Genomic DNA, 26050 nt, shown 5'->3' with positions numbered 1-26050 from the left:
AATGAAAAATAAAATGTGCAAATAAAGAAATAATGAATGGAAAAAATGAAATGAAAGAATTCAATTGTAAAAAAAAATCCACAACAGGAAACTAGAATAGTGGTCCATTGTCATTGTCCATATAAAGTACATTAAAAAATAAATAAAAACCATTTATCCATGGTAACTTCAAATAAAGAACGTATGTGCAAATCTTGAACTATTTACAATGTAACTCCAAAGGGTCCATGATCCCAAAAGAAAAGGAAACGTACCAAAAAACTTACAAAAAAGTCCTACGGCTCACTCTTCGATGTTCTGGCCCAGGGCATCATTGAACTCCTCTTCAACGTCCCGGAGGCCGGCCTCTCCCCTGGCCTTGAGGTCTCGCAGGGATGCAGCCATGACCTCCTCCAACTCCCTGCGAGTTGCCTCGAGGCACTCAGCCCACCTCAATGCCATGCGCATGGAGTCCTCCGCCCTGACCACAGTGAGCCGTGCCTCTTCCGCCCGCTGCTGCTCTGCATCTATTTCCTGGCCCAACCGCTGCCACACAGAAGACACTCCCAATCCAGGGTCCCTCTGCCCTCCGGCCGATGCCTGCCCCTTGGATGTTGATGGCCCCGAGCCATGATGGCTCCCACCCTGAGCTTGCTGCTGCGGTGCACGTGCCCTGCCTGTTGATGCTTGCACGTCCTCCTCCTGCTGGGGTCCAGTTGTTGGGGTGGCCACCCCTGCTGGACCTCTGACTCCCGACTGTGGCAGGGATGTATCCTCCACCAGCCTGGCCTCTGGGTCAGGGGCAGCTCCACAGGGTGGCCAGGTGATACGTGGGCAGGAAGATGGCACGGAGGACGACTGAGGCATAGGGGGTTCAGTTGAGGAGGGGGTCATCAGAAGTTCCAGCACACGGAGGAACCCAGCCTTGCTGACCCATCCTAGTAGGTCGATGCAGTCAATGAGGTATTCAAAATGACGTGCATTGTCCTCACGAGAACCCTGCACGTCATCCTGAATACCACGTTGATGCAACGCCACCCCAGCTAGGACAGGCTCAACACGGTCCCGGATTGCCAAATCCGCAGGGAGAGGAAGGCCAGTTGTTGTGTGCGCATCCCCTCCCTGAAAATGGGTCTGGACGGAGGCATCCATGCTGGTGCCGGATGATGCAGTCACAGGATCGGGGACAGGATTACACACAGGCCCCTCTGCGGCAGCCTGTGCTGCTTCCTGTCCCTGGCCTGCACCACTAGCACCAGTGTAATCCCCCCCTCCAGGCCCCGTGCGTGGGCCTTCCACTGCCTCCTCCTCAACCGAACCCCCCAGCAACCTGGATGACTCCATGCCATCTTCCGCCATAGGCCCCTGTGTGGGCTCAGCTGCCCCTTCTGCTGCCGAGGAGTCCACCTCCAACCTCCGCCTCTTGGACCTTCCCTCAGCACCGGCGGCCGTGGACATGGCACCAGACTCCTCACTCCCCAAAGAGATGACAGCCTCGGAGGGGAGCTGGGCCTTGCGTCTCCTGCTGGCAGTGGGATCCCTGCCGCTGTGCTCCACAGTACCGTCTCCGCCCTCTTCATCAATTGATGCTGCAGGCAGGGAGAGACAGAACACAGGCATCAGGGCACTGTACAATGGTCTGATACACACATGACAGTTGCACATGAGTGGCAGTCTCAAACTTCACAGTTGGCATCACACTCTCCAACACACATATTAATTGAATCCCACACACATGCGCAAATTAACAGGAATTGTGCAGCAGGCAGCAGCATCCATACACACACAACAGCATGAACATCTGAAGGTTGGCATGATGTCACAAGCAACATGAGAAGTGCCGAACCCATGCACACACGCCACCAGAGATACATGCATCTGTACATCTCCACCACCTGTCACAGTGCAATCATCGGCAACTATGTCACATCTGCCAATGGGGTGCCTACATGTCTGTGTCACATGCATCCATGGCTTATCACATTTGCACACATGTCAACAACACACACACACACACATGTATGCCGTGCACGTACATGAAGGTGGAGCCAGCATCCATGTCTCACACCCCAACCATGCCATGGTACATACACAGAAATGCTAACATGTGTGCAGCCCCACATGCATTTGTGCATCATGCATTTGAACACATACACCATTGATGTGCCTTACACATGACTGAACTCACATGCGGCAGGCTCATGTCCCTGCACATACACATCCATACATGGGCCTTTCAAGACATATGTCCAAGCGGCACACACCTGGCACACCTCAACATGCACTACATCCAATCAGTACACATGGACACTTACCGCTCAACTCCGGATGGGTATTCCTCTCAAGGACCTGGGGGTGAAGCGCTGGCCGTATACGTTCCAGGACCCTAATCTGGTTGTCGGTAAGGCTGACCCGGCACCCCTCTGCATCTGCTGCCTCCAAGATCACCCTCGACTCTCTTCCCACTCCCCAGAGATCTTGCTTAGAAAGGAGAAGTTCTGATAGTCGAGTGGTAGGCATTGTTGTAGGTGTATTATGCCTGTGGCAAAAGATCTTTCCAATCATCTTGTGCAGTGCTTACGTAACTGCAGAGATATCGATCAAGGGTTTGATTTAATCTCTCGGTCTGGCCATTTAATTGAGGATAATATCCCGGGCTCAGTGCCCATGATATACCCAGAATGTGGTAGACCTGTTTCCAATACCGTGAGGTGTATTGCGATCCTCAGTCGGAAATAATAGTGTCAGGGAGACCAGGAGAGAGCACATCTCCCCCATCAGAATTTCTTGCAACTGGCTCTCCATTCAACAAAAAATTGAGCTAAAAACACTTTGCCTTACTTACAAAGCCTTAAACCGCCTAGCCAACCCCCCATATCTCACCAACAAACTGTCTTTGAGGCCGAACACTAGAATCACTAGATCTGCTAACACTCTCTGCCTCACTGTGCCTAGATTCACCGCTTAAAGAGCTGGCGGCTCAAGTTTCACGGTCCTCGCCCCTCAACTTTGGAACTCCCTGCCGTTGAACATCAAATCGACTGCCTCATTCCATCTGTTCAGGAAGATAGTCATTGGGTGGCTATTAGACAAAACCAAAACCAATCCAAAGCCCAACTAAGACCATGACTACAGTATATTTTGTGCATACTACTCAAATATTCTAATTGTATGCTCTAATTAGCGCTGATTGTATAGCCTGTACATCATTTCTACATAATGTATATCTGCACATTTTTTATATTTTGTATCTCTGTAACCTGTCTTTAAGCGCCCTTTTACTCAAGGGTCTGGTGCGCTATATAAATAAAATAAACAAACAAACATGTAGAGAAAACACATGAGTTATGAAGATTCGAGCTATTTGAGCAGCGGTAGGGAGCCATAAAAGAGAAACAAAGTGTGCCATCTTGATGAATGAGTCCATAGTGACCATAATCGTGGCACACCCTCCTGATCTAGGTAATTCAACCACGAAGTCCGTGTATATGATCTACCATGGACGAGAAGGGAGTGGCATCTTTATCAGTTTCCCCAAAGGGGAATGACGAGGAGTCTTGGTTTGAAGACACGTTGGGCATGATCCCACGTATTCTCGAGTGTCCTTCTTTAAACTTGGCCACCAGAAGTATCGAGAGACACACCATGAGTTGTGGCGGTTCCTCTGTGTCCGGCAGTTTTAGAATTGTGGCACATCTCTAATACTTCCTTTTGAAGGGACCTTGTTGGTATGAAAGCTCAATGACACAAAAAGTAACATCCTTCCGTAAAGGTTAATGCAGACCTTGCCCATTTTGGTAATGGATATTTTCGGGCTGTCTCAGATTGTGATCTTAGTCGTGTTAAGAAATCTGAAGGAGTTTGAAGTCCCAATGCCAAACGTGGAACGATGGGTTCTGTTCGGAATTGGTCCGAAGGAATCCGTTCTTTACGAGATAAAGTGTCTGCTGTCAGATTACTCCTTCCCAGTATGAAGGAGAAATGAATTCGGAAAGGTGAAAAAAAAATGTGCCCATCGGGCCTGTGTAATGTTTCATGTTTGGTCATATTGACAGATCCTAAGATTTTGATGGTCTGTCGGTACCTCCACTGGAAATCTTGTCCCGAGCAGAAGGTGTCGGCATTTTCAAAAGCTCTCTTTATAGCCAGAAGCTCCTTTTCCAGGACAGTGTAGTTTAGTTCAGCTGTGGAAAGGGTCTTAGACAGATATGCTATTGGGCGTTATTGAGCCTGGCCATCTAACTGTAACAATACAGCCCCTACGGCATACTGTGAGGCGTCTGTCTCCACAATAAACTGACAGTTCTGCTCTAGGGTCTTCAATATGGGAGCAGATGTAAAAAGTCTTTTAAGTTCATCAAACTTGTGTCTCTGGTCCCCATTGGAATGACTTTGCCTTCTTAAGTAGATTGGTCAACGGTTAGCTCAAGGAAGAGAAGTTCGGTATACATTTCCGGTAGAAATTAGCGAATCCTACAAACCTTTGGATTTCTTTCCCTGAAGTAGGAATAGGCCATTCTCTTACTGCTGATTTCTTCTCTGGATAAATTTCGATTCCCTCGGCAGATAACACATATCCCAAATATGCCACCTGGGTTTGATGGAAGGAGCATTTTTCCAATTTACAGTAAAGATGATTCTGTTGGAGTCTCCTTAGAACTTCACTGACGTGTCAATAATGCTCCTGTAATGAGAGTGAAAACACTAGTACATCATCTAGATAGATGATCACATTATGTAGTAGAAGGTCTGTAAACCGATGGTCCATGAAGGTTTGAAACACTGCTGGAGCTGAAAGAACGAAGGGCATGACTCGATATTGGAAATGGCCAAATGGGGTTCTGAAGGCTGTCTTCCACTCGTCACCTTGTTTGATTCTAATTAAATGATTGGCTCCCTTTAGGTCCAGTTTGGTATAAACCTTAGCTCCTTTTACCGCCTCTAAGATATCTGGAATAAGAGGCATTGGGTATTTGCCAGGGACAGTGATCTTGTTAAATACCCTGAAATCAATGCAAGGACGTAATTCGGCCGTGTTCTTCTTAGGGATGAAAAATAAGGAAGCAGCAGCTGGAGATGTGGATTCCGTTATGAGACCATTCTTAAGGCTAGTCTTCAGGTAGTCCCGAAGTACCTCCTTTTCAGTATTGGAGAGAATATACATTCTCCCAAAAGGAAGAGGTTGATCAGGGAGCAAAGTTATGGCGCAATCGTACCTTCTATGTGGGGGCAATTGAGTATATTCCGAGGTGGAGAATACGTCTTGAAATTGTTGATACCTTTCCGGAAGACCAGTTATCTGGCATAGTGTTGTGATTCCTTGAGTCTCTGAGGGAGTAGCTGTGGGATCTACTGGAAGTCCCCTACAATCTTCTATACAATGGGCTAGACAATACTCAGACTCCAGGAAAATAGAGCCTACTTACCAGTCGATAAACAGATTATGTTGTCTCAACCATGGAAGCCTGAGAATGATTGGATGGTGAGCAGCCCTAATAATGTCCAAAGAAAGAATTTCCTGATGAGCAGAGATGGTCATTAGCAGAGGAATTGTCTGATCCTTAATGGGCCCAGAAACTAGAGGACTACCATCCACGCTTTCCACAGGAATAGGCTCAGTCTTTGGTGAGCGCGGAATACCATGGATCTTGGCCCAATGATCATCTATAAAATTCCCGGCTGCACCACTGTCTATGAGAGTGGGAACGTCCTGTAGCTTGTGCCCATCAACTGTGAAGGAGATTTTTAGGATCAGCATATTTGTATCCCGAGGACGAAGACACAGGGAAGTGTGTGTTCCGGTTGAGGAACCTTGTTCTTGCAGCATTTCCCGAACCGTGGCTCCTCTCACGGCCGGGAACTGGCATTTCTCGATCTCCTAGGTGGTGCAATTGGACACTCTTGTACGGAATGGATGTTCGCCCCACAATACATACAAAGTCCGAAAGTGCGCCTACGTGCCCGTTCTTCAGGGGATAGAGGACCACTTGCTGCTGACCCCAATTGCATGGGTTCTTCTGTAGTATTCACTCAACTTGCGTGGTGCTGAATAGATAACGGTCGAGAAATCCTCCCTTTCCTACGTTCACTCTAACGCTCCTTCAGACGGTAGTCAATCTGCATCACTAATGCGATAAATTCGGTGAGAGTGGTGGGCCTTGGTACTCTAGACACTTCATCCTTAAGGGCTTCTGACAGACCTCTTTTGAAGATGGTCATCCGTGCCTCGTCAGACCAGGTGGTTTCACTAGCCATCTGTTTGAACCGAGTGATATAAGCCAGAATGTCTTGATTTCCCTGTTTTAAATCTAAGAGATGTTCTTGTGATGCTACTCTAATCTCCTGTCTCCCAAATATAGAACGAATGCTATTGAAAAACGCGGTGTGTGAGTCTAGGATTGGGTTATTGGTAGTGACCAACGGAGTTGCCCAGGCCAGAGCAGGTCCGGTCATCTGCGATATCATGTATCCTACCCTGTCTCTGTCAGTATGGAAGTAAGCTCCTTTAAATGTAAATTGAATCGCACATGAATCTATAAACTCTTTTACTTTATGTGGATTCCCGTCAAATTTTCCACCAGGCAGTGGGCCTGGCAGAACCTCTGAACAATGGGGAATGCGACTAACAGCCTGCTTGTTGTGCAGCTTGTTGTGCTGCCTGCTTTTGATTCTGCCTGAGAGAGGCATTTTCCTGTTTGAGCTGCTGTATCTCTGTAGTGAGGGACTGACCTGCAGCTATTAACTGCTGTATCTGCAGATCCATGTCGATAAGGACCTATGGTACAGCAGAGATCATCCAAGGTCTACTCAGCTCTGGTTGAAATGGGAAAAACCCTTCCACGGGCATCGCTATTTGTTATGCTTGGATCACAATCAGAGCAAAATGTAGACAAATTGATGACAACCCACCTGAGTGTAGCTCGATCTCTGTAGGTGACAGCTGTTTGTTGAGTAAAGGAATCTACCTGTAGTCCCTTCTGAGCCCCAGCCCAAGGCTTGGGTGCAGAGAGAAACCCAGGGAAACCCCAAAGGGAAAAAAACCCTGTGAAGAGCTGCTGGGGTACGTGGTTTCCTAGTGCAGTCTTCAGATGGAGAGGGTCGGTGATCCTAATCTCAGGAAATGAATCTTCGATGATTTAACCGGATCTGGAGTCTTCTGATATAGCACTACATAGAGAGCAATGGAGGTTATTGTTGATATAATGACCCCCGGCTCTCTTCCCACTCCCGAGAGATCTTGCTTACCTCTGAATCGTTGTAGTCGGAAGGTAAAGGATTTTAGGTTCAGCAGGAGAGAGAGTGAAGCCTGCACAGCTGGAGGAGTACAAAGAATAGAATGAGGAATGAGGATCAGGGCACCTATGTCTCCCCGAATATGCTTTTACCCAAAACTGCCCACTACCTGCGGACAAGAGGTACAAGAGCTGAGGCACTCATGCCTCTCTGATCACAGGGATCTGCAGGGTGACAGAATGCGTCGGGGTCGTTCCTAGTGAAAGTGGATGGAAGATAGTGACATGTTAGTACGTCTCTGCAGGCCTGCGGGAAGGAATATTCCGTGGGCAAAATAAGAAGGAGGAGTTATTAAAGGTAAACACACCATGACGGATGTGAACAGCTCGCCGTGGAAGCAGAGAGTGAAGATACCGCGTCGAGATTGTTCCGCGGTTGACATGAACCACTCGCCGTGAAAAAGGAGAGTGAAGGCAGCGTTCTTAGATAAGAGCAGGCAGGGTTGGAGTTTACGGAGTCGGCGCTTCCAGAACACTAGGTAAGTGGGGCAAGAGGCTGGACTAAGGAGGTTAGGATTAAAGGTATGCAATTTCTGCACGTTTAAGAATATAGAGAGAGATCTACTCCAAACGAACTTGCAAAGTGTGCCAGCACTCCTATGAGAGTAGCGACGCAAGGTGCTGTTGCTCTTCCTTCCGGATATGCTGCACTGGAAGGGGGAGTGGCCTCCTGGGACAGACCCATTGCGCGGTCAGCTAGACCGGAACTAGGAATATCGTGCGCCTCCATCTTGAAGGGTGCCATGCCCTGCATCGGAGGAGCCAATGATACATGCATTACACCAGTTTAGTCCATTATAGTGCTTTCTAGGATTTGTCTCTCTGGATTTATAATGGGGAATCTAGGACTACAAGTCCCAGAATTCAAAGGAAGAAACAGTTCTGGGCAATGCCATTGTACAGAGCACATTATGCCATGTGACTTTGAATGTTTAAAGGCAAACTAAATAGGAAAACTAAGAAATATCACCCAAACAGGAAATTATCCCATAGATACTAAAACATGTTATAAACGCACACATTTGTAAAGTTTGTTATCAAGTTTGACTGCCGCTTTTTAAGTTGGCCATGCCCCTTTAGGCCACTCCCAGCACTATATGCCACACTTCCTTGTTAGAGCCCTCCCCTCAATTTCTCAACCCAGTTTAAGCAATGGGTGCATGGTTACTTAAAAATCAGTAGCCTACTACCTAAACTGTAGGGTGGGAAGTATGACATTGCTGCCATCATCTCATCTCTCCTTCTTTAGTGAGGGAAATGCATACATGCCAACCCTTCCGATTTAAACTAATGGCGAGTTCCCATGTGTGTACAAATGTCTAGTATAAAAGACAGATACTACAAAACTAAGCTGGGGCTGAGGTGTGAGAAAGCACTATCCTCAGTCTTAGGGTGGCAAAACAAAACAAGAGAGAGCAAAACCCTGCATTGAACTAAGGTCCGAGAGTGATATGAATTATCCGTAAGGTGAGGTAGCTGCAATGAAAACCTCATCAAAATGATGTTCATATTTAATCAAAACATCTTTCCACGTCAACAGGATGTATGCCTACAATCATGGAACACATTTCAATGCATACAAGCTGTTGTAATACAAAAATCAAATCAAAAACACCATGGCCCTGATTCACAGAATGTATTCCTATGGGATTGCGCCATTATGAAACACTTCCATGAATCAGGCCCCACATGTGTATTAAACAAAAAGTATGAACAAATCAACACAATCATGCAGATTCAGAGTATGTTATTGAATTACATTCGTTTGTAACATACTTTACAAAGCACATACATTGAGAATCTGCAGTTAAATATGTGCAGAAAGTGTGGTGAGTGCCCACTGTTTGTCAATTTAACATTAGCATTAGTCTATCTGCGGGTCTACGTCCAAAGAACAAGAAGTTAGAAGCAATTATACAATAATGCCTGTCCTTGTCGAATAACAGAGTGATGGGCTCTTGTGGTAGACGCCTTGTGTAGAGAGGATAGCCTGACTGTGAATTAGTGATAGACGTTTCGGCTGGTGTCTTAAATTCAGCGACCAAAGCCTTCTTCAGGAACCATAACAATTGCTTAAACGGGGAACCTGCATCACCAGCACCACTTCTTCAAAAATCGCCACCCAAACTTGTGCATCGCTGCAGACGAGCGAATATTAAAGCCTGCAAAGGAAAACCCTATATTTGCACAATTTCGGCTGAAAAAGCAAAAATGAGCCCCTCACCACCATTAAGGTACATGAGGTACCTAGTAGCTCCAAGTTGGCCAACCGCGACATGCCAGCAGGCCCCTCTGCCTAACCAGGCCACCAGCAAGCTGCCAATTGTCTATTCGGCCTATTTCAATCCCCATTGGCCCCCACCAAGGCCTACGGGAGACAAGGCCATCACCTGTTTTGCACCTGTTTTTGCCGTGTCTGCCATCTGCCAGCCCCCCTGGCTTGCGCACCAGACCCTAGCAAAGGTAACATTGCAACTCCATACCAGCCGCCGCTCTACTATCACTGGCTGACTACCATTGCTACACGTGCCTCCAAGAGTTAACACCCTTGTTATCATCTAACTGAATTTTGTTAACTGTACCTTACGCTCTACATGCGGGCGCTCGCCTACTTTCAAGCAATTACTTCTTCCACTCTATGAAAATACTGCACCTAGCCCAGTCTATGAATGTTAAACCTAGATAGACCCTGATACACTAGTGCCTCACACTTGCCTGCACAGTGTTTTTAGCCCAATTTGTGATTCTCAAATCTAGACAGACCCTGTTGTCATATTGGTTATCATTGGTCTGCACAGTGTTTTTAGCCCAATTTGTGATTCTCAAATCTAGACAGACCCTGTTGTCATGTTGGTTATCATTTGCCTGCACAGTTTTTTTAGCACAATTTGTGATTCTCAAATCTAGACAGACCCTGTTGTCATATTGGTTATCATTTGCCTGCACAGTGTTTTTAGCCCAACCTGTGGTTCTCAAATCTAGACAGACCCTGTTGTCATATTGGTTATCATTTGCCTGCACAGTGTTTTTAGCCCAACTTGTGATTCTCAAATCTAGACAGACCCTGTTGTCATATTGGTTATCATTTGCCTGCACGGTGTTTTTAGCCCAATTTGTGATTCTCAAATCTAGGCAGACCCTGTTGTCATATTATTAGTACCCAGCTATCCCACTCTTGACAACGACTCCGGCTGAATAACTACCGCGGCCACCCAAGATGCACCTAGCAGTTGCTTGCCTTGCTATCTGACTCCCACTTATACCTACAGAATGTACCTACCAGGCCTCTTCTCAGCACTGCTGAGAGTATTTCTCCACGTCATCCACCTGTCCAGCCACCCCAGCCTTACCTCTAGCTATGCCTCCATAGGAACCACTTCCCCACTCACGATGCACCTCTCTATACCATGTAGCCTCACTGCCAGAAACTCCAAATTACGTGCCAGACTACCCAAAATATATGAGCCCCGATCCAGAGACTCTAACCAGTCCAAATTGACCAACCGGACCCTACCCATGCTTCCGATCCCCCCCACCAACCGCCCCTTGGACACACCCAAGCAATGCCAAACTAACACCAAGCATAAGGTTCACAACTTAACCACCACAACCACCCGTACTAAATCTATCACCCCTCTCATACAAGGCGCCTTAATTAAGGCACAATCAGTAGTAGCCCATGCCACAGATATAGCAGACCTCATTCTAGCAGAAGAACTAGACTTCCTAGCCATTACCGAGTCCTGGCTCCATTCAGCTGCTGGACCTGCTCTCTCACTAGCCGTCCCTGACGACTACACTATCCTCTGAGCGGACAGAACAGAATCCAGAGGTGGAGGCCTGCCAAAACACACCTCAACATCAGACTTGACACCACCAATCACCTCCCATCATGCACATCTCTCACAGCTAAACTTCCTACCGCCAACTCCCAAACTATAACCATCCACTTACTCTACTGACCCCCTGGCCCGCCTGGTTCCTTTGAGGAAGACTTCACCACCACCATCACTAATAACCTAAAAAACTCCTCCTGGACTGGGTATCTGACCACAACTGTGTGGCCTCCATCACAGCTAACACCCCCCAATCATGGTCCGACCACCATCTCCTCGCCTTCAACCTGGAAGCTGCTAGCCCTATTACTAACAACCTTCTAGCCACAGCTATCCCTACGAGAAGCAAGAAAAACATCACAGCTGAAAAACTCATCCCTCTTATCCTCCCAACCTTGAACCAACTCCCAGCCACCTCCAACCCCCACTACCTCATACAAAGCTACAACAATAGCATGCGCTCAGCCTTAGACTCTACCGCACCCCTAAAACTGAGAAAGTGTAAGCCGAAAAAACACTTGAACACATGGTTCTCTACTCATTTAAAAGCCCTCAGATCTGAGAAACGCATAAAGGAACAAGCCTGGAGACAACCACCAACAGACATCAACAAGCAGACCCTGAACAACATAGTCTCTACTTACAAAAAGGAAATCATCACCGCTAAACAGGAATCATACAATCAGAGAATATCACAAGCCAAATCTAGTACTAAGGAACTGTTTACTACCATCAAAGAGCTGGAAACACCCGTCCTAGTCCCATACACATGTGTGACAGATAAACAATGGTGTGCCAGTGTCCAAAAGGCCCTGCCTAGTAAAGTAGCAGGCCTCCAAATCAAAATCTCTAACAAGAAAGAATCACTAACCAAGTCTACCAACTTCACTAACACCCCCACACACCCAACACCTCACCCCACGCCCCAGAACCTGATACCTAACCAACTCTCCCGCTTCAGCTTTTCCAAAGTCTCCACGTTAGAAGTGGAAAAAATAATTCTCAGCCTCAAACCATCAAACTGTCAAGGCGACCCTTGCCCCTGTCAAATCATCAAAGACGCAGCTAGAGACCTCTCACCATTCATCAACAAACTTATTAATGCCTCCTTCTCTTCAGGTACCATCCCCAATAATCTTAAAGAATCTTGGGTCCTCCCCTACACAAAAAACCCACCCTAGACCCGACGATCCCCACTAATTACAGACCCATTACCACCGTCCCCTTCTTGCTCAAAAATTAGATAAGACAGCCTATCAACAAATACAAAAATACCTTGAGCAAAACCACCACCTGGGAATCTGGCAATCAGGCTTTAGACCGCAACATGGCACAGAGACAGCTCTCATTGACCTTAAGGCCCAAATCGACACTCTGAGAGACAATGGGAAAAACGGCTCTGTTGCTCCTTCTAGACCTCTCCGCAGCATTCGATCTAGTTGATCACAAAATTCTTTGTGACCACCTAAACTCGGCTGCCCACTTCTCCCAAAAAGCCATCGGCTGGATTGAGTCATTCCTGAGCAACAGATCCATGCGTGTCTTTTCCACCTTAGCTTACGCTGACCCCATACCCATCACAAGTGGGGTCCCCCAGGGATCATGTGTCTCCCCTACCCTTTACAACGTGTTCACAAAGCCCCTGTTTGATGATCTTGACGGTCTGGGTATCCCCTACACTAATTACGCTGATGATACCCAGATCCTCATCCCGTTGATGGGAGATTACAACAAGGATTTGGCCTTGCTGAACAGGGAGTACCTCATCATCCAGGCATGGATGGACTCCCACAGTCTATGCCTGAATGATGACAAGGCTGAACTCATCATCCTCGGATCCACCCCAATCTAAACAAACTGGACCACAACTATTCGAGCTTCAATATAGACGGCAACCCCATCAAGGTAGCAAAAGTAGTGAAAACCCTAGGAATCTACCTAGACTCCGCCCTTAACTTCCACAAACAGGATAGCTCTATGGCCTCTTCCACAGCCTACACATGTAGGCTTATAAGAGCAGCCAAACCTTTCCTATCCACTCAGAATTGCATTACCCTAGCCAGAGCCCTTGTTTTATCCAAACTCGACTATTGTAATGCCCTTTATGTTGGAGCCAACAAACAGATTACTAACAAAATCCAGACCCTGCAAAATAATGCAGCGCTTAGCATCCCCAAGAGAGCAAACATCTCCAACATCAGGAGATCTCATAACTGACTCACCACCACCGACAAAATCTGGCTCAAAGTCGCCTCCTTAGCACACAAATGCCTCAATAATGCAGCCCCCCGCTACTTAGCTGACAGAATAAAAAGATACTCCCCTAACAGGCCCACCAGAACCTCCAATGCTAATTTGCTTACAGTTCCCAGGTTCAATCGATCCAAAATGGGCGGGAACAGCTTCCAGGTGAAAGCAGCCCAACACTGGAACTCCCTGCCACTCGCTCTAAGGACACCCCAAACCTACCCCCTCTTTAGACGTAACTACATTCAGTGGTTAAAGAATAACGACCAATAACTGATCTGCCTCTGCATTTTATGCTTCTATGTAAATATGTATATTTGTAAACTGCATATCATTGTATCTATCGCAACTGTATTAACCTATGCATATCCTGTAAACTACTGTACAGCATTGTAACCAAGCTGAGAACAACCTTACTGCTCCTGCGCCCTCATACCTTTGGGTCTGGCACGCAATATAAATGAATAAACTAAACTAAACTAAGACACTAGTGAATATGTGTGTACCTCAGTGTAGGCATCTAATCAAGATTAAAATGTACAATATAAAGTAGCGCAAGCGGATCGGAGGGCAAATGCCCTACACATTGGAACATAACAGCATAACAGCTTAAAAACAAGAGCACAGGCAGTCAGGGGACTCACCTGAAAGGAGTGCCATAATGTTCTGCAAGTGAGAGAGAGTCCAGAGTGAAGGTCGAGGTTTGTTCAAAGTGTGTAATTGCAACGGTAAGAGGCAAAAGGAAACGGTCTCAGATGGACAATGACACATATAATTCCCCCAGCCTGTTAGAGCCCAGTGCGCTAAACACCTGGCCTGTGGGCCAAAGATTGGCGGGAAGGCGAGGGGGGGAGAGAGAATGAAACAAAAGAACTCACCCTCCCGATTTAGACAGGAGACCCCCGACCTTTGCATCAAAAATGTTGCTATTTTGGGTTTTTCCATCCTAAAATAATTCTAACCCTAATGAAATCCAATGGGAAATAATGAGAAGTTCCGTTCTCCCACTTCCTGTGACAAAATCTCGCTCCCAGGTGCTCTGAAACGTTGGCATGAATGGACAATGTACTGGACAAAGCAAAGAGGTGCTGGGAATGTTGGCTCCAGTCCCAGGAGACAGGCGACAGACATTACATTAGCCCTTTTCTCTATTCAGAGGTCACTGGGTGATTAACTTGAGAGTCAGGAAGGACCAGGATATCCACATACCCACAATCCTATGCGGAATGTTCATATATACAATATATACAATAATGATAGCAGAAGCTTTATATTCCTGTAAAACAATACATGGAGAGGCACTCTGAAGAGGACAAACTGAATATTACTAGTTTCTTTATTTCAAATCCTGCACTGGTTTGACACTGTAATTTTCAGTCCTCGCAGAGAGATAATACATTCTACACCATCAGTCGCTTCAGGAGCTTTTCTCTGTACAGAGGTCGCCGGGTCAGGGAAGAGCTCACTCTGGTCAGGGGTCAATGAACTGGAGCTTGAGAATACCTCAGTGCGGAAACAGCAAAAAGCAGCCACTGCTCAGAGCAGCTCAGTGAGTAGAAGGCAATACAGCAGTGCACCCAGATATCCACATACCCACAATCCTTTGCGGAAATATGCATAGACAAAACCTTTACAATGATAGCAGAAGCTGTATATTTGTGTAAAACAGTACATGGAGTCGTACCTTGAAGATCACAAACTAAATTTAACTCGTTTATTTTAAATCCTGTACTGATCCGACACTATCATGTTCAGCGTTGAGGTGTTAAAAAGTGCGCGCGTGGACGATTGTGGAGTTGTTTTGCAAAGGATGGAAGTGAACCTACAGTTCACCGTGATGCCCCGCATCAGCTCAAACCTTTCCTTAATACAGCTTGTGAGGCCTCTTCCGCGTTCAGAGACCTGCCAAAAATTGGGTTTAGAGCCTGCGGTCACTGCCACACAGAGTGCAGTAACATGCCGGCTGCAGAATAACGCGAAGCATGCACAGACGGCGGTGTTATGTAATATCGAGGTATATCTGTACCTTGGAAGAATAGAGTGCGGGCAGATTTATTTAAAATAAAGTAGGCTTAATTTCCATATGCTATTCGTGCAGTGACTGTATGCATTGAATTAAATTCATATAAAGCGTATCTCTGATTGTGCAACAAGTTGGTATATGCAGATTACAATGGATTATGGGCAAGCGGATATCCGTGAGGGGTAGAATGTCCATGAGCTGAACTGTTCAGAGCAGTAGCTGGATTCAGTGCAGAGTTTGTGCTTTTGTCACTTGTCCTAATACAAAAACGCATATACTTGAAAGCATGTTTCACACGTTGGCAGTGAAATGTATTTACTTCTCATCTTCCTTGTCACAGTACTTACACCTGCCTTCCCCTCAACTATGTAAGATCAGTCCTTATCTATTTTATTTATTTTTTTAATAAACTTTATCGTGCATTTGGTTAAAGAAAACCTTAAAAACTACTTTATATCACACAACACATAAAATTGTATTTTATATATTCATGCATTTTATAAAATAATGTAATATCACATTTTTGTAAGATATAATATATTCAAATAAAATTCCTATTACTATTAGTGAATACAATTCAAGTTTCAATTCATGTAAATTGCTCTAATCTAAAACTAATTACACTAGACAACTGGCTGGCTAAAACAATTTACTTTGACTCAAGTAAGTGGATTAAAAAACGTATTCCATAGAAATTTGGAGCTGCAGTAATCACAATAGATTACGTGCAGTAAAGTCTATTCCAATCTTGATAAATTTGTATGCATTCCATACAATCCACAAAATTCCCATATGCCTTAACATGAGCATTCAACCTTGTGCAGCATGGCAAAACCTGCCTGTCAGTTTCGGCCTTCCTTGTTATTGATATTTGTGCACATTAGTGTCTCGAGAGTGACCATTTTCCTCTTATGGGACGCTTGAATCGACGGGCTGTGTCTGCCGGCACCAGACTTTCTGGTCACCTAAGTGTTCATTCAAGTAGAACCCTGATCACTTGGAGCTACCAGAATATAGTGAAGTTCTGATGGTCGAGTGGTAGGTATTGTTGTAGGCGTATTCAGCCAGTGGCAAAAGATCTTTCCAATCGTCTTGTGCAGCGCTTACATAACTGCAGAGATATCCCTCAAGGGTTTGATTTAATCTCTCAGTCTCGCCATTTGATTGAGGATGATATCCCGAGCTCAGTGCTCGCGATATACCCAGAATGTGGTAGACCTGTTTCCAATACCGTGAGGTTTATTGCGATCCTCGGTCGCAAATAATTGTTTCAGGGAGACCAGGAGAGAGCACATCTCCCCCATCAGAATTTCTTGCAAATGGCTCTGCATTCAACAAACAATTGAGCTAAAAACACTTTGCCTTACTTACAAAGCCTTAAACCACCTAGCCCCCCCATATCTCACCAACAAACTGTCTTTGAAGCCGAACAATAGAATCACTAGATCTGCTAACACTCTCTGCCTCACTGTGCCTAGATTCACCTCTAAAAGAGCTGGCGGCTCAAGTTTCACGGTCCTCGCCCCTCAACTTTGGAACTCCCTGCCGTTGAATACCAAATCGGCCGCCTCATTCCATCTGTTCAGGAAGGTAGTCATTGGGTGGCTATTAGACAAAACCAAAACCAATCCAAAGCCCAACTAAGACCATGACTACGGTATATTTTGTACATACTACTCAAATGTTCTAATTGTATGCTCTAAATATCGCCGATTGTATAGCCTGTACATCATTTCTACATAGTGTATATCTGCATAATTTTTATATTGTGTACCTCTGTAACCTGTCTTTAAGTGCCCTTTTACTCCAGGGTGTGGTGTGCTATATAAGTAAAATAAACAAACAAACAAACATGTAGAGAAAACACATGAGTTATGAAGATTCGAGCCTTTTGAGCAGCGGTAGGGAGCCATAAAAGAGAAACAAAGTGTGCCATCTGATCTAGGTAATTCAACCACGAAGTCTGTGTATATGATCTGCCATGGACGAGAAGGGAGTGGCATCTTTATCAGTTTCCCCAAAGGGGAATGACGAGGAGACTTGGTTTGAAGACACATTGGGCATGATTCCACGTGTTCTCGGGTGTCCTTCTTTAAACTTGGCCACCAGAAGTATCGAGAGACACATCTTGAGTTGTGGCGGTTCCTCTGTGTCTGGCAGTTTTAGAATGGTGGCACATCCCCAACACTTCCTTTTGAAGGGACCTTGTTGGTAGCTCTATGACCCAAAAAGTAACATCCTTCCGTAAAGGTTAATGCAGACCTCGCCCATTTTGGTAATGGATATTTTCGGGCTGTCTCAGATTGTGATCTTAGTCGTGTTAAGAAATCTGAAGGAGTTTGAAGTCCCAATGCCAAACGTGGAAAGATGGGTTCTGTTCGGAATTGGTCCGAAGGAATCAGTTCTTTACGGGAAAAAGCATCTGCTCTCAGATTACTCCTTCCCAGTATGAAGGAGAAATGAATTCGGAAAGGTGAAACAAAATGTGCCCTGTCTACTGTTGCATGTTTGGGCATATTGAAAGATCCTAAGATTTTGATGGTCTGTCGGTACCTCCACTGGAAATCTTGCCCCGAGCAGAACGTGTCGCCATTCTTCAAAAGCTCTCTTTATAGCCAGAAGCTCCTTTTCCAGAACAGTGTAGTTTAGTTCAGCTGTGGAAAGGGTCTTAGACAGATATGCTATTGGGCGTTATTGAGCCTGGCCATCTAACTGTAACAATACAGCCCCTGCGGCATACTGTGAGGCGTCTGTCTCCACAATAAACTGACAGTTCTGCTCTAGGGTCTTCAATATGGGAGCAGATGTAAAACATCTTTTAAGTTTATCAAACTTGTGTCTCTGGTCCCCATTGGAATTACTTGCCCTTCTTAAGTAGATTGGTCAACGGTTAGGTCAAGGAAGAGAAGTTCGGTATACATTTTCGGTAGAAATTAGCGAATCCTACAAACCTTTGGATGTCTTTCCGTGAAGTAGGAATAGGCCATTCTCTTACTGCTGATTTCTTCTCTGGATCCATTTCGATTCCCTCGGCAGATAGCACATATCCCAAATATGCCACCTAGGTTGATGGAAGGAGCATTTTTCCAATTTACAGTAAAGATGATTCTGTTGGAGTCTCCTTAGAACTTCACTGAGGTGCCGATAATGCTCCTGTAATGAGAGTGAAAACACTAGTACATCATCTAGATAGATGATCACATTATGTAGTAGAAGGTCTGCAAACTGATGGTCCATGAACCTTTGAAACACTGCTGGAGCATTTGAAAGAACGAAGGGCATGACTCGATATTGGAAATGGCCAAATGGGGTTCTGAAGGCTGTCTTCCACTCGTCACCTTGTTTGATTCTAATTAAATGATAGACTCCCTTTAGGTCCAGTTTGGTATAAACCTTAGCTCCTTTTACCGCCTCTAAGATATCTGGAATAAGAGGCATTGGGTATTTGCCCGGGACAGTGATCTTGTTCAATCCCCTAAAATCAATGCAAGGACGTAATTCGGCCGTGTTCTTCTTAGGGATGAAAAATAAGGAAGCAGCAGCTGGAGATGTGGATTCCGTTATGAGACCATTCTTAATGTTAGTCTTCAGGTAGTCCCGAAGTACCTCCTTTTCAGTATTGGAGAGAATATACATTCTCCCAAAAGGAAGAGGTTGATCAGGGAGCAAAGTTATGGCGCAATCGTACCTTCTATGTGGGGGCAATTGAGTATATTTTGAGGTGGAGAATACCTCTTGAAATTGTTGATACCTTTCCGGAAGACCGGTTATCTAGCATAGTGTTGTGATCCCTTGAGTCTCTGAGGGAGTAGCTGTGGGCTCTAGTGGAAGTCCCCTACAATCTTCTATACAATGGGCTAGACAATACTCAGACTCCAGGAAAATAGAGCCTACTGACCAGTTGATAAACAGATTCTGTTGTCTCAACCATGGAAGCCTGAGAATGATTGGATGGTGAGCAGCCCTAATAATGTCCAAAGAAAGAATTTCCTGATGAGCAGAGATGGTCATTAGCAGAGGAATTGTCTGATGCTTAGTGGGCCCAGAAACTAGAGGACTACCATCCACGCTTTCCACAGGAATAGGCTCAGTCTTTGGTGAGCGCGGAATACCATGGATCTTGGCCCAATGATCATCTATAAAATTCCCGGCTGCACCACTGTCTATGAGAGTGGGAACGTCCTGAAGCTTGTGCCCATCAACTGTTAAGGAGATTTTTAGGATCAGCATATGTGTATCCCGAGGACGAAGACACAGGGAAGTATGTGTTCTGGTTGATGAACCTTGTTCTTGCAGAATTTCCCGAACCGTGGCTCCTCTCACGGCCGGGAACTGGTGTTTCTCGATCTCCTAGGTGGTGCAATTGGACACTCTTGTACGGAATGGATGTTCGCCCCACAATACATACAAAGTCCGAAAGTGCGCCTACGTGCCCGTTCTTCAGGGGATAGAAGACCGCTTGCTGCTGACCCCAATTGCATGGGTTCTTCTGTAGTATTCGCTCAACTTGCGTGGTGCTGAATAGATAACGGTCGAGAAATCCTCCCTTTCCTACGTTCACTCTAACGCTCCTTCAGACGGTAGTCAATCTGCATCACTAATGCGATAAATTCGGTGAGAGTGGTGGGCCTTGGTACTCTATACACTTCATCCTTAAGGGCTTCTGACAGACCTCTTTTGAAGATGGTCATCCGTGCCTCGTCAGACCAGGTGGTTTCACTAGCCATCTGTTTGAACCGAGTGATATAAGCCAGAATGTCTTGATTTCCCTGTTTTAAATCTAAGAGATGTTCTTGTGATGCTACTCTAATCTCCTGTCTCCCAAATATAGAACGAATGCTATTGAAAAACGCGGTGTGTGAGTCTAGGATTGGGTTATTGGTAGTGACCAACGGAGTTGCCCAGGCCAGAGCAGGTCCGGTCATCTGCGATATCATGTATCCTACCCTGTCTCTGTCAGTATGGAAGTAAGCTCCTTTAAATGTAAATTGAATCGCACATGAATCTATAAACTCTTTTACTTTATGTGGATTCCCGTCAAATTTTCCACCAGGCAGTGGGCCTGGCAGAACCTCTGAACAATGGGGAATGCGACTAACAGCCTGCTTGTTGTGCAGCTTGTTGTGCTGCCTGCTTTTGATTCTGCCTGAGAGAGGCATTTTCCTGTTTGAGCTGCTGTATCTCTGTAGTGAGTGACTGACCTGCAGCTATTAACTGCTGTATCTGCAGATCCATGTCGATAAGGACCTATGGTACAGCAGAGATCATCCAAGGTCTACTCAGCTCTGGTTGAAATGGGAAAAACCCTTCCACGGGCGTTGCTATCTGTTATGCTTGGATCACAATCAGAGCGAAATGTAGAAAAATTGATGACAACCCACCTGAGTGTAGCTCGATCTCTTTAGGTGACAGCTGTTTGTTGAGTAAAGGAATCTACCTGTAGTCCCTTCTGCGCCCCAGCCCAAGGCTTGGGTGCAGAGAGAAACCCAGGGAAACCCCAAAGGGAAAAAAACCCTGTGAAGAGCTGCTGGGGTACGTGGTTTCCTAGTGCAGTCTTCAGATGGAGAGGGTCGGTGATCCTAATCTCAGGAAATGAATCTTCGATGATTTAACCGGATCTGGAGTCTTCTGATATAGCACTACATAGAGAGCAATGGAGGTTATTGTTGATATAATGACCCCCGGCTCTCTTCCCACTCCCGAGAGATCTTGCTTACCTCTGAATCGTTGTAGTCGGAAGGTAAAGGATTTTAGGTTCAGCAGGAGAGAGAGTGAAGCCTGCACAGCTGGAGGAGTACAAAGAATAGAATGAGGAATGAGGTTGAGGGCACCTATGTCTCCCCGAATATGCTTTTACCCAAAACTGCCCACTACCTGCGGACAAGAGGTACAAGAGCTGAGGCACTCATGCCTCTCTGATCACAGGGATCTGCAGGGTGACAGAATGCGTCGGGGTCGTTCCTAGTGAAAGTGGATGGAAGATAGTGACATGTTAGTACGTCTCTGCAGGCCTGCGGGAAGGAATATTCCGTGGGCAAAATAAGAAGGAGGAGTTATTAAAGGTAAACACACCATGACGGATGTGAACAGCTCGCCGTGGAAGCAGAGAGTGAAGATACCGCGTCGAGATTGTTCCGCGGTTGACATGAACCACTCGCCGTGAAAAAGGAGAGTGAAGGCAGCGTTCTTAGATAAGAGCAGGCAGGGTTGGAGTTTACGGAGTCGGCGCTTCCAGAACACTAGGTAAGTGGGGCAAGAGGCTGGACTAAGGAGGTTAGGATTAAAGGTATGCAATTTCTGCACGTTTAAGAATATAGAGAGAGATCTACTCCAAACGAACTTGCAAAGTGTGCCAGCACTCCTATGAGAGTAGCGACGCAAGGTGCTGTTGCTCTTCCTTCCGGATATGCTGCACTGGAAGGGGGAGTGGCCTCCTGGGACAGACCCATTGCGCGGTCAGCTAGACCGGAACTAGGAATATCGTGCGCCTCCATCTTGAAGGGTGCCATGCCCTGCATCGGAGGAGCCAATGATACATGCATTACACCAGTTTAGTCCATTATAGTGCTTTCTAGGATTTGTCTCTCTGGATTTATAATGGGGAATCTAGGACTACAAGTCCCAGAATTCAAAGGAAGAAACAGTTCTGGGCAATGCCATTGTACAGAGCACATTATGCCATGCGACTTTGAATGTTTAAAGGCAAACTAAATAGGAAAACTAAGAAATATCACCCAAACAGGAAATTATCCCATAGATACTAAAACATGTTATAAACGCACACATTTGTAAAGTTTGTTATCAAGTTTGACTGCCGCTTTTTAAGTTGGCCATGCCCCTTTAGTCCACTCCCAGCACTATATGCCACACTTCCTTGTTAGAGCCCTCCCCTCAATTTCTCAACCCAGTTTAAGCAATGGGTGCATGGTTACTTAAAAATCAGTAGCCTACTACCTAAACTGTAGGGTGGGAAGTATGACATTGCTGCCATCATCTCATCTCTCCTTCTTTAGTGAGGGAAATGCATACATGCCAACCCTTCCGATTTAAACTAATGGCGAGTTCCCATGTGTGTACAAATGTCTAGTATAAAAGACAGATACTACAAAACTAAGCTGGGGCTGAGGTGTGAGAAAGCACTATCCTCAGTCTTAGGGTGGCAAAACAAAACAAGAGAGAGCAAAACCCTGCATTGAACTAAGGTCCGAGAGTGATATGAATTATCCGTAAGGTGAGGTAGCTGCAATGAAAACCTCATCAAAATGATGTTCATATTTAATCAAAACATCTTTCCACGTCAACAGGATGTATGCCTACAATCATGGAACACATTTCAATGCATACAAGCTGTTGTAATACAAAAATCAAATCAAAAACACCATGGCCCTGATTCACAGAATGTATTCCTATGGGATTGCGCCATTATGAAACACTTCCATGAATCAGGCCCCACATGTGTATTAAACAAAAAGTATGAACAAATCAACACAATCATGCAGATTCAGAGTATGTTATTGAATTACATTTGTTTGTAACATACTTTACAAAGCACATACATTGAGAATCTGCAGTTAAATATGTGCAGAAAGTGTGGTGAGTGCCCACTGTTTGTCAATTTAACATTAGCATTAGTCTATCTGCGGGTCTACGTCCAAAGAACAAGAAGTTAGAAGCAATTATACAATAATGCCTGTCCTTGTCGAATAACAGAGTGATGGGATCTTGTGGTAGACGCCTTGTGTAGAGAGGATAGCCTGACTGTGAATTAGTGATAGACGTTTCGGCTGGTGTCTTAAATTCAGCGACCAAAGCCTTCTTCAGGATCCATAACAATTGCTTAAACGGGGAACCTGCATCACCAGCACCACTTCTTCAAAAATCGCCACCCAAACTTGTGCATCACTGCAGACGAGCGAATATTAAAGCCTGCAAAGGAAAACCCTATATTTGCACAATTTCGGCTGAAAAAGCAAAAATGAGCCCATCACCACCATTAAGGTACATGAGGTACCTAGTAGCTCCAAGATGGCCAACCGCGACATGCCTGCAGCCCCCTCTGCCTAACCAGGCCACCAGCAGCCTGCCAATTGTCTATTCGGCCTATTTCAATCCCCATTGGCCCCCTCCAAGGCCTACGGGAGACAAGGCCATCACCTGTTTTGCACCTGTTTTTGCCGTGTCTGCCATCTGCCAGCCCCCCTGGCTTGCGCACCAGACCCTAGCAAAGGTAACATTGCAACTCCATACCAGCCGCCGCTCTACTATCACTGGCTGACTACCATTGCTACTCGTGCCTCCAAGAGTTAACACCCTTGTTATCATCTAACTGAATTTTGTCAACTGTACCTTACGCTCTACATGCGGGCGCTCGCCTACTTTCAAGCAATTACTTCTTCCACTCTATGAAAATACTGCACCTAGCCCAGTCTATGAATGTTAAACCTAGATAGACCCTGATACACTAGTGCCTCACACTTGCCTGCACAGTGTTTTTAGCCCAATTTGTGATTCTCAAATCTAGACAGACCCTGTTGTCATATTGGTTATCATTGGTCTGCACAGTGTTTTTAGCCCAATTTGTGATTCTCAAATCTAGACAGACCCTGTTGTCATGTTGATTATCATTTGCCTGCACAGTTTTTTTAGCCCAATTTGTGATTCTCAAATCTAGACAGACCCTGTTGTCATATTGATTATCATTTGCCTGCACAGTGTTTTTAGCCCAACCTGTGGTTCTCAAATCTAGACAGACCCTGTTGTCATATTGGTTATCATTTGCCTGAACAGTGTTTTTAGCCCAACTTGTGATTCTCAAATCTAGACAGACCCTGTTGTCATATTGGTTATCATTTGCCTGCACGGTGTTTTTAGCCCAATTTGTGATTCTCAAATCTAGGCAGACCCTGTTGTCATATTATTAGTACCCAGCTATCCCACTCTTGACAACGACTCCGGCTGAATAACTACCGCGGCCACCCAAGATGCACCTAGCAGTTGCTTGCCTTGCTATCTGACTCCCACTTATACCTACAGAATGTACCTACAAGGCCTCTTCTCAGCACTTCTGAGAGTATTTCTCCACGTCAACCACCTGTCCAGCCACCCCAGCCTTACCTCTAGCTATGCCTCCATAGGAACCACTTCTCCACTCACGATGCACCTCTCTATACCAGGTAGCCTCACTGCCAGAAACTCCAAATTACGTGCCAGACTACCCAAAATATATGAGCCCCGATCCAGAGACTCTAACCAGTCCAAATTGACCAACCGGACCCTACCCATGCTTCCGATCCCCCCCACCAACCGTCCCTTGGACACACCCAAGCAATGCCAAACTAACACCAAGCATAAGGTTCACAACTTAACCACCACAACCACCCGTACTAAATCTATCACCCCTCTCATACGAGGCGCCTTAATTAAGGCACGATCAGTAGTAGCCCATGCCACAGATATAGCAGACCTCATTCTAGCAGAAGAACTAGACTTCCTAGCCATTACCGAGTCCTGGCTCCATTCAGCTGCTGGACCTGCTCTCTCACTAGCCGTCCCTGACGACTACACTATCCTCTGAGCGGACAGAACAGAATCCAGAGGTGGAGGCCTGCCAAAACACACCTCAACATCAGACTTGACACCACCAATCACCTCCCATCATGCACATCTCTCACAGCTAAACTTCCTACCGCCAACTCCCAAACTATAACCATCCACTTACTCTACTGACCCCCTGGCCCGCCTGGTTCCTTTGAGGAAGACTTCACCACCGCCATCACTAATAACCTAAAAAACTCCTCCTGGACTGGGTATCTGACCACAACTGTGTGGCCTCCATCACAGCTAACACCCCCCAATCATGGTCCGACCACCATCTCCTCGCCTTCAACCTGGAAGCTGCTAGCCCTATTACTAACAACCTTCTAGCCACAGCTATCCCTACGAGAAGCAAGAAAAACATCACAGCTGAAAAACTCATCCCTCTTATCCTCCCAACCTTGAACCAACTCCCAGCCACCTCCAACCCCCACTACCTCGTACAAAGCTACAACAATAGCATGTGCTCAGCCTTAGACTCTATCGCACCCGTAAAACTGAGAAAGTGTAAGCCGAAAAAACACTTGAACACATGGTTCTCTACTCATTTAAAAGCCCTCAGATCTGAGAAACTCATAAAGGAACAAGCCTGGAGACAACCACCAACAGACACCAACAAGCAGACCCTGAACAACATAGTCTCTACTTACAAAAAGGAAATCATCACCGCTAAACAGGAATCATACAATCAGAGAATATCACAAGCCAAATCTAGTACTAAGGAACTGTTTACTACCATCAAAGAGCTGGAAACACCCGTCCTAGTCCCATACACATGTGTGACAGATAAACAATGGTGTGCCAGTGTCCAAAAGGCCCTGTCTAGTAAAGTAGCAGGCCTCCAAATCAAAATCTCTAACAAGAAAGAATCACTAACCAAGTCTACCAACTTCACTAACACCCCCACACACCCAACACCTCACCCCACGCCCCAGAACCTGATACCTAACCAACTCTCCCGCTTCAGCTTTTCCAAAGTCTCCACGTTAGAAGTGGAAAAAATAATTCTCAGCCTCAAACCATCAAACTGTCAAGGCGACCCTTGCCCCTGTCAAATCATCAAAGACGCATCTAGAGAC

This window comes from Ambystoma mexicanum, chromosome 1q (genome assembly GCF_040938575.1).
Source record: "Ambystoma mexicanum isolate Mex_15411 chromosome 1q, UKY_AmexF1_1, whole genome shotgun sequence".
Taxonomy (NCBI): domain Eukaryota; kingdom Metazoa; phylum Chordata; class Amphibia; order Caudata; family Ambystomatidae; genus Ambystoma; species Ambystoma mexicanum.
The sequence above is the reverse complement of the archived record's forward strand: the minus strand, read 5'-3'. Positions refer to the sequence as shown.